Genomic DNA, 15,836 nt, shown 5'->3' on the forward strand with positions numbered 1-15,836 from the left:
TGTCTTTTGATTGTATTAGATATTCCATAAACCCAGGACATAATCGGTATATAATGCTACATGATGATGAGTCATGTGTGGAGATACATCGTAAGCCAGTGGATCGTCGGATCATCTAGTTACAAGGTACAATAGGTACCAGCCTCATACGGGCAACAGAATAATGTAGGTACCTTACCTTGTGGACAGTGCCAAATAAATGTGGGTGCAATTGTGCAGAAATATTATTGCTCTCCTCACAAGGGCCACCAAGATAATGTTGGTACTATCCTGACAATAGCACCAATACAACTTTGGTGATCTCACCCAATCAGCAGACCATACAAGTTAAACACATGAGGGTGCCACACAACATGTCATGAATCAGTCTCATAAAATACACTAAACTATCAATTTGGAACTCTGATTAATAATTAAATATATAACTACAATTAAAATTACCATAGCAATAGCTTGTGAAGGTTAAAGGTGTAGAGTTCTCAATAGAAGAGGTTGGCAGCATTAACTCTTGCCTTAAGTTGACCCGCATGTCCAATCAAAAGCATTTATTTACTGCAAGACCCTTTGTCTCTGGGGAGCATGGACTCATGGGATGGTGTCAAAACCCTTTGTTTCTGGGGAGCATGGACTCATGGCTAATGTCTTGCTTTCCACTGGTAGGTCTTGTGGCTGGCATATAGTTTCACCTACATTCCCCAACTCTGGCAGGAATGTGGGGCTCTCACACAACTTTTGTATGTACATTGCGTTAGTTAGCCACGCCCAACAGGAAGCAAATGATTTTGTGCGTTTGACATGTTACATTTTGATGTTCTCCTTCTAGACGGTTCATCGGATGTCAGGTGTGGAATATGGGATGTCAAGAGGTTGCTGATTTTGACGGCAAGATATTGGTGATGTCTTGCAAGTTGTTGAAATGGTGAAGTGATGAATGTATACAAGTATGTCTTGCCACACAAGCAGGGAATGTGTCATAACTTCACCATGCATTGCTTGATAAGTTTAGGGTTATGATAGTTATGATGTTATTCACATGCTCAAAGTGACTTTCAGGTGTAGTGCCACCATCTGTCAACAGAAAGTGTTTTTTTCATTTGATCTCGGCCATAGTGTTCCTAAACAGTTTATCAGATTGATTTCAGATTTTGTGTACATGAAGTCACGGTTGTTTGATCTCATATGGGGAAGGGATTTTTGATATGCTGACCAGATTTTTGGTCTCCCAAACCAGTCTGGTGACTAGATGTTTAACGAATCAAATTAATGAGTTGTGTGGAGGTTGGTCTAGAGGACGGAGTCAGCATCCTGACGTGGCCTACAGATACCCGGTCTACCCGTAGAAACGCTCGGCCAATTGCACCCACCGCCACCGCACTGCCATACACTTACTCTACCTCATACCCTATGTTAGCATTAAATATACAATATACTGTATATTATTGCCACCATCAACATGTTTCTCTGCTCCTACTCCCCTTACCCCTGTAACAGTAAACCTTTGAGCACAGTGTATACCCACTAAACTGGTCTTGCTTGTATCATGTATTTACCACCGGATGTCTGTATATATATTATGTACACCTACTAAATGCAGGATATGTACAACACCTGTTGTTTCCCATCCCCTTCTGCCACACAACCCTCCCCCCATCCCCCCATCCTATCTCCACCTGGCCGACCTCAAGCAGATGGGTTCCTTCCAGACTAACAGGGAGTTTTTTCTTGCCCGTGTTACCATTGTGCTTGCACTAAGGGGGTTCAGGCTCTGGGCTCTGTAAAGCGCCTAGAGACAATTGTATTGTTATGGTGCTATATAAATAAAATTGAATTGAATACAGCTACTAGCGCATCATAGGGTTGAACTCAGCTTAGTGGTTTTGGTGCAAATTCATGTCCTGAGGCATATTGTATGTTTATCTTACTACCTCCAAGTGTCATTGTAAGACAAGCATTCATTGTATTTTTGTTACCTTGATTGTGAAGCGATAGTTACGGTTAATCCAAAAAAGCCCACCTGTTTGTGATATTGTGAAAAATGTAATTGTTGTTTAATTGCGGTGTTGTGCTTATTTGGTGTTTAAGTCATGGATAATGGTTGATGTGCTGTCCCAATATGAAAACATTGGATGAGGCTTAACGTTAGGCAAACTCAGCTTCCAAATGGTGCTGTTGCCAGCTCACCATCGTAGTGACACCAACCAGCTCCACATAGCACACATGTATTTTGTGACCTCTGTTAATTGTGCTGTTGCATAAATATAGTGATCGTTAGAGATGGACATTGATGAATATTAGACAAAGCAGGGAAACACCATGTCTTGGATGCTTAGCTTCTTGTGTTTGCAGTTTATTAGTTCATTAATTAATTTAATTCACGGATGTTGGGAAGCATTGCATGCTTAGTAAAAAAAATTGCCATTAGCAGTTCGCTTGTAAAATTATAACTAAGGTCTCTGTTCTCAGCCAGTTTACAGAAATATGAAGCAGTGAAATTCGATTACAAATGAGTCATACTACTTTCAGAGAGTTGAGGAAGAATTACACAGTACTGTGATATAGTTGGTTAAGAATTTAACAAAACGGCGAACATATCCATGTTACAATCTTATGCAGAAGATGAGCTATAGTTGTAACAGCAGTAAGGTTGTGGATCAAAACGCTGTAGGCTCAAATGAAGACCATCGGTATGAATGTTTAATCAACAACAGAGTTAGAATATATGACCTATAAGCGAAACAGGAGCATCCTACGCAGAGCCGTTTTCATTTGGAGTGCCTTACCCCACGTAAATCTACAATTTAAAATAATACGTCACAGTTTATGAATGAAAATAAATTACAAGACAGGCCAAGTAATTCATTAAATTAATTAAATATGCTTGAATTATCATGAAATATGCCTGCTTTAATGACACATAGATGAATAGCCCATATTTCTTCCCATCCCATATCATGTCATAAGAACAGCAAAATCTCACACCTCCTGAGCAGGATTTGTTATTTGAGAATTCTCAGGATTTGAACAGCTGTAGAATGACAAACGTTTTTTCAGCCCCAACAAGTGGCCAGAAGATGTCGCTGTTGCAATACATTTCTATGTTCCAGTCACACAATAACTTTCAATAGTGCACCTCAGTGGATCTGTACTGGTTCCTCCCAACTTCTCCCCCATCCTCCATTCTCAAAATATTTTATCTCAAAAATACTGAACACTGTACTATTTTGCTACAAATTACATAACCATTTTATAAGGCTCATCAAATTCAAATGACAACATTCTACTCTGTACTTTAAATCCATCTTTTACATAGATATATTACACCTTGGACCTCCTCCACTGTGTCAAAATAACAACCCTTCAACTTGAACTTCATCTTGAGGAAGAGGAAGAAGTCGCAGGGAGCCAAATCCGGCGAGTATGGGTAGTGGGGAGCAACAATCGTACTGAAAAAACTTGTAAGCATTATGGGCACCCTGCCAGCACACCATAGAAGAACGGGACTTCCAGGGAGCGTTCCAAGCGTGGCAGGAGCCCTGGGAGAGGTGCATTGGCACTGGGAGAGGTGTATTGGCAGGAGCCCTGGGAGAGGTGTATTGGCAGGAGCCCTGGGAGAGGTGTATTGGCACTGGGAGAGGTGTATTGGCAGGAGCACTGGGAGAGGTGTATTGGCACTGGGAAAGTGTATTGGCAGGAGCCCTGGGAGAGGTGTATTGGCACTGGGAGAAGTGTATTGACACTGGGAGAGGTGTATTGGCACTGGGAGAGGTGTATTGGCACTGGGAAAGTATATTGCAGCAAAAGGTGACCACCTTGATGGCCGTAGATGGCAGGGAAATGGAATCCAGGTACGTTTTCTCTGAACATTTTGATTGCACCTGGTATTAGGTTCATCTGAAGTAACTATGGTATTTGACATTAATTCCATTTAAATTGTATCTTTTACATGGCCTTTTTACTTGGAATTGGAATAGGCTATTTGGTGCAGTCGGTGCAAGCAGAACTAAACAGATGAGTGAAAGCCTGTCTAGCTGAGCATTGGATCAACAGGAGAGAGTGCACATAAGGTATTCATTTAGGCATAATGTGATGTATATGAAATATGGAAATGTCAGGGCATGTCAAACTATCTTACAGGTGCTTGACAGGCCTCATTCCCCAGAGGGTTAATATATAGGCATAAGCATTCAGACCCTGATCCAGAGTGGGCTTAAACATGCAGACACGTCAGACTGACTTGGGGTGGACAAAGTTGCTAAAACACAAGGAACATCACAGTGGGGTTCACAGTTAGAACACTAAAACCAAACGTACAGACAATAACATGCTACACTGTGAACACTGAGTGTACTTAACAAGCACAACACGGAAGTACAGGCAAATACGCATACATCACTCCTGCTACACGCCACAGTACTGTGATTGCGTCACGCTGACACAATCACACTAATAATGTGCCTCATGCTTGGGAATGGAATTGTGATGTATGGGTTTTTGTACAATACAATATATGTGATGAAACAAGACTGGCCTTGGCATAGCAGATGGTACTGGTCAGCTATTTATTAGGGTGATGACATGAGGAAAGAAATTGTGTTTGGTAGTTTTGCTATACAGGGTTCTGTGTAGAGAATGCCAGAGGGGAGGAGTTGAAAAAGGTTGGGAGGAATCTGTAATGATTTTCCCTGGCAGTTTCCTGGTTCTTAAGAAGACTCGTTGTTTCTTTACACTAAAGGATGCTTTTACTATGTGCTAACCACAATAATTTGGCATATTAGTTTTAATGCTGCTTCCAAGTTAATATTATGTGAATATCATGCTATTTTAATGATCTCCACTCCATGGGACAACATATTGCCATACATTTTTTTTAATGGTATTTAGTTTTGTGTAGTAGACATTGCAGGTCTGTGCTATAGGCTCTGTTTGTTTGTCAATAAAATTCACCGTACACCGCTGATTTATACCTTCATTACTTTTCAATGTGCAACGTGAGCGTGCAAGCAAAGCAAGAATGTGTGGGCTACTCCCACCTCCTGCATACCCAATCCGAGACCATTAGCTGTTTCAAGGCGCCCGCTGTGTCATGGCAAAAGCCAAACAATGCACAAAAACGTCAAAAGCGCTTGCTGATTACGTCAAGTATGCCTGTAATTTATGATGACTCCCGAAAAATACGAAGACATAAAAGTTTGCCAATTCTACTACTCAAAAGATAACGTTATCGGTGTTGTTTATTTGTAGTAAGGGGAACTTGAAACCCACTTCCCCGCCCCGTGTCCTCGCTTGTTTTGACTCTTGCCTGGATTCTCCATGTTGTTGGATCTGAGGTGAGGACCTAAACTAAAAGGGAGAGCGTAAACATAACTTCAAATGATCAAGTAAGCGCGCAGGAGAATCATGCATTAAAACACAATACATCCCGTTAGCGTATTAGAAATCTGAAATGAATCTAATAGAAATAATGGGTTTTGTTTTAATGTTAGCTTGTTAATGAACACTTCAAACATTCTAAAACGGATTTTCAATGCCTATCGTCAAAATATGGACTGCTTGCTATCGGGCGTAGGGGCTCTGCAATTTCAGTAGCACTACGTAAGTAATTTAATCACTGAAGGTTAACAGGTAGGCAATACTTGCATGTGGTAATAGGCTAATTCATTTAAGAATGTCACCATATGTATGTAGAAAGATCATATTGTTGTACAAAAGCTGGACTAATGTTCTTGTTATTGTGGTCCGTCCTATTGGTAGCTACCATTGTCTGTACATGGGATAGCTATTAGCTGCATAGTCTACTGCTTAGTGTATGGTTTTAAAGCTAGTACGGTAGGCCCTGCTGAAGTTCGCTGGAACGTTGTGTGAGTGCTGGAGCAAGCAGTATTTTTCTCTTGCATAATTCTGTGCCCATTTGAAAGAAAAAAAAACGTGTCAACCGACTTTTAGTCACAGATATGTGTGAACTTCAGCCGACTAAAATGTACATCCATTGCGCTCTATGGGCTCCATATTGTTAACCATCCGTCATATTCAGCTATTCTTCTATCAGTCACCCCGTCACGCTCGCTTGCAGGTGACTGCAACATCACTTGTTAATAACTATTGTGTTTGAAACGGTAACCTGACACTGTGCTCTTTGCATTATTGTTAGGCAAACGGCCGCCTTCAACAGGATATATATATGCTGGATTAAAGAGATGTTGAGGCATTCAGAATAAAACGAGATCTTAACCACAGCACTATTTTAGCATTTGTAAGTTCTGTATTTATTTTAAAGTTTTAAAATGATGCCTTGTTCAAACCCAATCTATTGATCCACACACAGGCTCGGTCAGTTTCATGGCTGTCAGTTAGTCCACAAGCAGTTTATGCTATTATTACATTCACTAATGAATTTATAAATATGTAGGCTTACACCTTATTTATGTTGCAGATATTAACTTCCTTTTAAACCATGCATGTCATATTTGAATTATATTGATTTTCAGGTCCAGTTTTTGTCTTGTGTACTATTTTCACTGGTTCTTCTCACTTTGGAAAGCCAAGAGATTTGAAAGAATGTTCTCATTTCATGATACTGGTACCTAGACTTGCAATGTTTGTATGTCACTATAAGAAGATTTAGGCTAGGTCAAGTGAGGGAGCAACTTCTGCCCGTAATGTTTTGGTTACAAGAGGTTGGACCACAAAAACAATAACAATTTCTGATCAAAACAAGCAGCCTCCCTGTCAGAATCTGCATTGGTGTATGGTGTACTGCATCTGTACTGCTGTACTGATCCTTGTTTAGGGCTGGTTTTATGTTCACCATAGAAGTCTGAGTGAATTTAACTTCATGCTTATTTAGAACTGGCTACAAAATGTGTCTATCCACACTGAAAGTGTACCATGTGCTGTTTGTTTTTAGTCCGACTTAGAGTAATCTTAGGGCTTCAGTATACTCCAAAAGGTCTGCATTTGCACAACATGGATGCGTACATGCAAATTGTTTCTCCAAATTATACTAGTTTTGCTGTTGCGGACACGTCCATCAGCGCACAAGTTCAATCATAGTGTTCGAAATAATACGTCTATGTCATGTGAATCTACAACAAAGATATTGAATCTACAAAAGCTATTTTTATATAGGTCTATAGTTTTCTCTGCCCCCTCATAACTGTTTACTCCTGTATCTAAATAACGATAGCTAGCTACCTGAAAGTACCATTGCTGGTAATCTAATCAGCTATGAGTTGCTGAAGCATGAACGAAACTCTCCAGTAGTTTTATTCCTAGTGAGCAAACATAGTAATGAAAATAAACCTAAATATATCCATGTCCACGGAAGTATACTTAACACTTTACTCTACATGCTCCTGAACTTCATTAACCTGAAATGAATACAAGTACTCATGTGATTGAGGAAAACAATTTGATATCCAACCTTTCAAAAAAATTTGCTAGCTCTGTTAATGCACCATTTTGGAAGACAGACAAAGGCTCTTTTTCAGAATATTCTTTAGAGAAGTTATCTGTCCGAGGCAGGACAGATAAAGTGACAGAGAGTGTAGGGAGTAGGAGATCAATGCTAGCACTGACTTCAGCAATCGGTACAAAGAACAAAAAAGAGAGCAAATAAAACGGATTAATATGACAGTTTGAAAGGGCAGAGAGCTTTGCATTAGGTGTAAAACATAATGATTAGACACAAATAGGACAGTGTTAGAAGGAGGGCTTAGCTGCACACATAGGCTGTCATGACCAAGAGGTAGCTTATCTGGGTCGCTCATTCATCCATTCACTCATCAAATCGGTCACTACTTCGGCTCTGGCGTGTCTCAACTCCCAATCCTACTCCCTAGTCAGACTGAGGCTTTGTGAGAAACGTTTGTTCTTTCAAGGTTTTAGTCCACACTAGCTAGCTAAACAGCAGCCCAAATTCCGTCGATTATAGCCAATTGTGCTTGGTCACAGTCAGCCCATATGTCTATTGGCTACAACAGTTGTCAAACGTAGAAGAAACCAACAACATTCGTGACCAGCGGGAGAGTAAAGGAAAAACGAATTTATGAAACAGGCATGAAATGGGTGAAAACACAGCAATGCAACACATAATCTAGACAAGTTAGTCATTACCAATGACTGCAGAGGACTTCAGTCATTGATAATTTCGCAGTTAACTGGTGGAAATTCAGTGTTTTTTAAAGCTCAGTTTACATGCAAAAGATCATCACTGTTATTTGTTGTTGGAAGAAACGTCCATGTAATGTCAATAGCAGCCGTTTTAAGTTGCTATTGACATGACGTGAATAGTTTTAATCATCCTGAATAATTTGTTGGTCTTACAATTATTATTTTTTTTTCCATGTGCAAAACTTGTTTTGAAACGTTGGCCAATGCAAGATGGAGATGGGTTCTAACCCGTCAGAGCAGGTGGTCATATTCACTCATTGAGTCACACCTTCAGTCCCTGGGGGGTATTCGTCGTAGCTCGCTAAGCGGTTTAGTGAGCTAATTTCCAGGCTAAGATAAAAAACGCCCCTCTTTTCGGTTCGTGGAAGCAACTTTCGATAAATCACCATAGTAACATATCAATTAGCACTAACCTGCTCCAGCGCAGGCTAACTTAAGTGTAGCTGGATAAGCTTGCCACACCCCCGGAAAAAGGAGGGATCCCATTGACCAAGGACTGATATTAGATAGTTAGTTAGGGAGAGAGTTCTTTGCGATCGCCAAGAGAACAAAGCACTCATAATTATATGAGTGTTATTAGTACACCATAGCATATCATTATTGTAGAAAATGATTAAGGTGGACTCATGATAAGAATAGAGAGAAATACAGACAATTTATTTTCACTGCTTCAATTTATTGCATTTGTTATTAATACATTTAGTCATTTAACAGACGCTTTTATTCAAAGCGACTTACAGGGAAATGTAAAACTACATCGAGGAAGGAGGTGAGGGGATTCGAACTATCAACCTAGCAGATTCGAACCGGTAGAGGAAACCTCTGTACCAGTTGACACTTGCCGTCAGGTATTCATACATAGATATCACCCTATAAACATTCCAACACACTTTGCTCTCACAGCGGTGGTGGTGTTGAATTTTGCCATGATTATGGTCTTGTATTCTTCATAAGCGTTCATGCTCATCTCCTACTTGCCAGCGGAGAAAAAAAGAGCCCTTTTCTTTGTTTAGAACCATTATACCGTTAGAAAATCATGGTTTTGGTGATCGACCTTTCCTGCCTTTTGAAGTAGGACGTGCACGCGCAAATGCCATGATAAGTTTAGCCTGGTTGAAATTAACCACATGATTTGGATGCGGATCAGCCGTTAACGAACCGATATTTGCTGTTCTCAATCAGCTCGCTAATCTTAACGGGCTAAAAGGCCAATTGATTAACTTAGCTTCCCCCCCAAATTGGGGTGACCTTCAACCTTTCAACATGGCGGAGAAGAGGAAAGGTTCAGTAAGGGATGGTATGTAATTCTTTATTTTTTAACAGTGCAACTTTTGTTAGCTGCTGCTTGTGTACATCATTTGAATCTATAATCAATATACACTTAATTTGATGTAGAACAATGTTATTTATCATTCTATCCATATTAAATTGACTAGTTTGCGGTGCAAAGTTATCATAAGCTGGCGTTAGCCAACGCTATTGTTACCTTGTGCCAATTGTTACCAAGTTGCATTTATTCTGTGACAACATTAATTTATTTTGTGCTGGTTTACAAGTGATTCTATGATTTTTCTGGGACTTGAGCATTTGTCTACACCAAATAAAAATTGCAATGACATGCCTGAAACAGAGTCAATGAATGTCATCCTTTAAACTTTTCATCAGAATTACACGATTTACAAACATTTCTGCAGGTAAAAATGTTACATCTGCTGCACCCAGAATAACAGTTCTTTCCTTTATCCATACAGCTGAGAGTACCGTGCATCAAAATCAAGCTTTCAATAGAGACCAGACTCTGTTCTTCATAGACCTCATGCGGCAGCATTTGATCAAGGATCATTAAGAGTTCCAGAAGAAATGTGAGATGGACAAAGTCGGTTTGAAGTGGTCAACACTGGAGGTTGCCTATAAGAAGGCCAAGGATTACAATGTCAACAGGGAAAGGACCCATTGACTTCCCTGTTGTAGGCACTGCAAAGGGAGTAGTTGCTAGGCGCCCAGAGGTCGTATATCAAGGGAGCTCTGCAATCGCAGCCCCCTTTGAAGGCCTCTGCTGATGAAGATCCATCTTCTGCGTCCTCCAGTTTTGCTGCTGAAACCATCCTCCGACTCAGCTCACCTTTGACCTACCTACCAACCACTGACACCACCCTCAATCTGAAGAGCAAAAGTAAGGCCCAAGAAGACAAAGCACAATTAATGAGTTTTCTCAGTGTGAGAAAGTGACTCAACGGAGGCATGATGAAATCGTGGGGCAGATAAAATTAACGCATGGCCTTTTTGAAAGGCTGATGCAGTCATTCCACAACAATAGAAGATGTGGTGAGGTTTGTGAAAGGGCCAAGTGTTTCTTATTGTTATAATAAAATGGTTTAAATGTTTGTTTTAAATGTAACCTTAGGAATATTTTGTTTTATTAAATACGTTGTATGTACTAAGTTGTAGAACAAAGAGTTCTAACGTTTATGAATGAGTTTTTATTATATGTTCATGACAAAAGAATACTGTGACTTTATTAAACACAAAGACTTTGTTGTCAAGACACTTCACTGTTGTTCAGAAGTGTTGTTGTCATGGGAGACTTTGTTCAGTTACAGGTTTTGCATTTAAAGTAAAAGAAAACAAAAAAACTATATCTCTGACTTTTTTTTTTTTTTTTACCTTTCTGACTTACGACGTTAGCATTCTTTTTATTTCATTTACAATTTAAATGTTAGAATGGAACATATGTTTGTACAACATATGATGTTTCTTAAAAGAAATACAGAAAGCCAAACGCGAGGTACATACAGCCTCACATTCAGTACATTCAGTCCCACTTAAGGTTGTCCACATAAAACATAACTACATGCATAATGTGTGTATCATTGTCAAAGTAGAAAAAAAGACATGTTTTAAACCTTACATTTCAGTATAATTTGCTTCTGTCTAGAAAAGGGGGACTACTTAAAAATTGAGTCATTCTCAGACACCTCAATGCACAAGTTGTGATATGCACAAGCAACCACGATTTTCACAACTATGTCCACCCCAAAGTTTTGTAGTGCGTGTAGCCGTCTCTATTTACATTTCAGTCGACCACATCCCTCATCATTCCTCAAGGTACCATGGGAACCCTGGTGGGGAGGGCTGCCTTTGCGCTCCAGCCCATCCTTGTGATGATGTTGGATCAGCGTGCACCATCTCTTAGTTCTACTGCTATAGGCCTAGGCTGCCAAGGACCTCTTGTATCATGCCATACTTCTCCTTCCTCTGCCATCTCTGCTGTCTGGCTACTGTAACATGCTTGTAATCTGTGTGCTAACTTGTCTCTCTTCTCTCCCTAGGGTTAGTACCGCTGCTCGTGCTGATGGCTGGAACTCTCTCATTTGATGTATGACTTCACATCTTTGGCTTCTACCTGATTCAAGTAATCCAGGATAGGCTGTTTTTTTTACGGCATAGCCTATTCCTTGATTACTTGTTTCAGGAATGGGCTCTGAGCAGCAGCCCACATTGTGTGTGGATAGTGGATAACTGAAAGTCTGAAAATATTTGTCTTGACCCTGTCATTTATTTAAGTAACCCAGAAGTAGCATTCAAGGTAGAACAGAGTGGAAAGAGGAAATTGAAGTCATATTCAGAAGCTGCCTTTTTTCATGATATAAACTGTTGAAATAATTTCAATGATTGTCTAATTATTTAATTTGCATAAAGGAAAAACAATTTGAATTCATATTCATTTGAATGGGACAAAAAGTGGGTTCATGATTTTTAGAGAAGTTTCGTATGAACTGATTCACAAATCTGTATGTATTGGGAGAGGCTATTTTGTACTCTGAAAGACAACATCCATACAGTCTTTTAAAAACATAAATTTATTTTCATCTTGCTGTGTAGTTTTCCATGTTGTTTGACAGTTCATACTCCATTAAAAGCAAGCACTAAACTGCACTTGTCGCCCAATGGTTTGGAATTTATTTTGCTGTTCTATTTGTCGCCGTGACATGTAGTTCTACTGAATGTAAAACCCACCATAATTGTTAACTTGGGTTACATTATAAATTCCTTCTACTCCCCTTCACAGTGTACGTCCAAGCAAATAAAGTATAACTGTAAAGTGTATGATAGTATAGTGTCACTCTTTCAAATTCAGTTCACTTTTTGATATAGGATCAGAACAACAACCACAGTCTAAGTAAACTACAACTGTTGACAACTGTGCGTAAGCAACTGTGAGATCTTAAAGAGAAAGAGAGAAGGGGTGAAGGGAGGGAACAGCAGGAATAGGAAAGAAGGGATTATATCCCTTTACCCTTGTGGCCGGGTCTACTTGAATGTGTTGTTTGCTTGGACTACTTCTACTTGTTTTTGTGTATTGTTCTGTGCTTTTCCTTTCTGATTTCACAGCCCTCCGAGCTGGCCCAGAGATTGCATTGAAGCATGCATTGTGAGTTGCAATTGGGAAGCTTAAAGCTCAAAGCCTGTTTGTTTCTCAGTTCACGAATAAAATATTCTTTTGATTGAGAAAAATCCGTGTCCGTTTCTCTTTGTGCTGTGGCTGCCACTAGATGAGGTGTGCAACAACAAGGAGGGAAAGTGAAGCATGGTGTGTATGCAGGTGCACATATGTCAATGTATATCACAAATTGCTTAATTATCAGTAGAAAATTGTAACGATAATTGACAGCAGCAAAGCATGTGTGTGTGTGCAACAGTGCAGCTAAACTTACTCAGTGAGAAAAAAACTCTGTTCCAGTGCATCATTAGCCATGATTTAAAATGCATTTTAAATGTTAATGTTAACGAAAACTATGACTAAATATGTTCATCAACCTTTTTTTCCATGACCAAGACGAGACGATAACAAGACGGCATCAACGCCATTAAACATTAACTGTGACTATAGCAACATGCATTACTGTTGACGAAGAAAGACAGCACTAAAATGTTGTTGACAAAATAATAACTTAACCAAAAGTTGGGGGGGGGGGGGTTGCGTCTGAAGTCCAACACCATCTCCACAGTCATTTTTTGGCGTTCAGCAACAGGTGGTTGTAACTGAATCAGGATGCCAGCTGTTCAACTTCCTTTCTGCAGGCAGACCCATCACCGTTAGTTATGAGACCAACCACTCATCCGCAAACTTCAGGATGTTCATAGTGGGCTCTCTGGAGACGCATTGGTTAATGGAGAGACTGAAGAGAAGGGGTGAGAGAACACAGCCACTCCAGAACTGACGGTTTATTGAACTGAAAAGATAGTTTCTTTGTTTATTCTGATGTGCTATTTCAATGATAATCTTGTAGGTTATTATTACTATTTGTGTTCTTTTCTTCAAGGTTTGGGCATTTTTTAAGTGCTTCCCATTAAAATCAGTCAGTTGGCACTGCTTGTGGCCTGCCGGGTCTATGCTGGCTCCGCCCACTGTGTGCCTGTCCTCTTGTCTCTTCTTGACAGGTGGATTGGTGAGTTAGTCAGTAAGAAGGCCTTGGTTTCGCTAGTCAGAGGGGCTCCCTCTCGTCATCGTTTTTCATTTCCGTTTTGCACACAATTCCCTAGAATCTCACTTGCAGTACACTTATATTTTATAAATTTACAATGAACAATACTTGTGTTTACAATAAACAATACTGGGGTTTACTATGTTTGTCAATAAAGTTACAATAAACAATACTGGGGTTTACTATGTTTGTCAATAAAGTCCTGCCCTTCATGTTGCTCATGATCTGAGTCAAGCCTGCACAGCAGGTGTCTTATAGTGGGCATTCACAGTTGCATGTACATGCACCAAATTGGGTAGGCAGGTGGGTCTTAAGACAGACACATTTTACACATCTATTCTGTTAAGCACAATTAACAGAAAGGCAGTTAGTTTGGATTCCTGAAATTTGTAAATAAACTCTTAAGAGATATAAACGCCAGCAGTCAGCAGCAGCAACAGTTGACAACAGCCAATTACAAAACTACGGAGTGGAAAATGCAAATTAATTCAGAAATTACATTAAGCTACCTTACTGGTTGTCATTTGGAGGTAGCTTCAAAAGCAGTCTGGCATGGGAAAATTCTGAAAAGTAAGTTTAATGTTATCAAGTAGAGTAATAGAGTGGTTTGCCTGTAATTAATGTTTACATTAGGGGTGTGATACATGGGCACGATACGATACAAGAAAAGATGCATGTTGATAAAAAACGATTCAGTGCGATTCGATGCAGTTCAATAATTGAAAACACTGCGTTGTGAGGAAACAAAGTGTCTTCTTGAATATCTTCTTCCCAACCTCAGAAAAGATCTCTGCCGGATTTATGGACGCCTGGAAATGTGTTTTTAAACCGCTAAAGCTTTCTTAGCTGTGCACTTATTCTTTAATTGAACGCGCTTTCTCATGCACCTGAACTTGCATACAGAAACGCCCCGCCAGCTCCTTATAAGGGCATGCTATTGCAATGTGTGCACAATCCACAGGCAGCGCGAAAGCAACTTCAGACTGATCAAAATCATGTCAAAGCGAGCACCGGTAAACCAAGACCTAATTTCGCCGCTGCAGAGGTGGAGGTACTTTTGCAGAATGTAGATGTGCCCATTCTATTCCACTATGGCTATATCCACGCAATTGTGTTTAGTGCTTATTTATTTATTCACTGCCATTTGCAGTGTTCGTATAGTGCTTTTATTTATCACGATGGCTCGGTCTCGGAATCATGACCATAAATGTTAATCATAATTGTTAATGATAAATATATTCTTCTATTTATAATTATTTAAATCCGAGGATGTCTGTAGAATCACGCAATCAACAACAATTTGTCTTCCTTGGCTGAAGTACCTAGCATAGCATTGTCCATTGAAATGAATATCGTAGCTAGCATAGCATTGTCCATTGAAATGAATAGCGTACTCAGCATAGCATTGTCCATTGAAATGAATAGCGTACTCAGCATAGCATTGTCCATCGAAATCAATAGCGTAGCTAGCATAGCATTGGCCATTGAAATGAATGGGAGTTGTAATCTGTCATTCTCTCCAGGTCTATATAATACCTCCATGTACCTCGGGGCATTATTTGTGAGAATACAGCCTGATTGGCTTATGTTATGCGGGCTTTAGCCAATGACAGCCTGTCATTGTTCTGACTGAGATCAAATGCAACAGGTCAGCGAGTGAGAGTTTTGTGTAGCAATTTAACGGGGAGACAAACCGCTTGTGAACCGGTTCATAACTTTTAAATCGGGCAAAGACTGGTTCATGTCATTTTAATACCGATACGGGACTTCACGCATCGATGTAGTCGTATCTTACACGCTAAAAATATATCGATACGTATCGGTTATTTTTTACACCCCTAGTTTACATGGAAAACCTCAATATGGTAGAAACGGACAAATTATGAAAATGCTTTGTCTATTCATTTTTCTTAAAGTAGATATAATGCCCATTTACTTAGTCTAAGATCTCTAGTTAGTTAACAAAAGGGTGGGTGTGAGCTTAGTCTAAGATCTCTAGTTAGTTAACAAAAGGGTGAGTGTGAGCTAGTTTGTGTGGATGACCAGGGGGGTATTCCACGTACGTGGTTTAGTGACAAACCTGGATAAGTTAACTCAGAGTAAGTGGTAAACCTCCTAATAGAATAGCCCTCTGACGTTGTTTTGCTAGGAGAATGAACCAATGGGGGTTATTTTATTAGG

At 39.8% G+C, this 15,836-nt stretch overlaps 1 long non-coding RNA gene across 1 annotated transcript; it reads left to right on the forward strand.

Moving 5' to 3' along the window:
* The first annotated feature begins 9,331 nt into the window (after positions 1 to 9,331).
* LOC122132871 lies at positions 9,332 to 12,684 on the forward strand. Its single transcript, XR_006152387.1, has 2 exons — positions 9,332 to 9,466; positions 9,921 to 12,684. It is a non-coding gene; the product is annotated as an uncharacterized LOC122132871 (long non-coding RNA).
* The last annotated feature ends 3,152 nt before the right edge of the window (positions 12,685 to 15,836 follow it).

Source organism: Clupea harengus, chromosome 4 (assembly GCF_900700415.2).
Source record: "Clupea harengus chromosome 4, Ch_v2.0.2, whole genome shotgun sequence".
In the NCBI taxonomy this organism is placed as follows: domain Eukaryota; kingdom Metazoa; phylum Chordata; class Actinopteri; order Clupeiformes; family Clupeidae; genus Clupea; species Clupea harengus.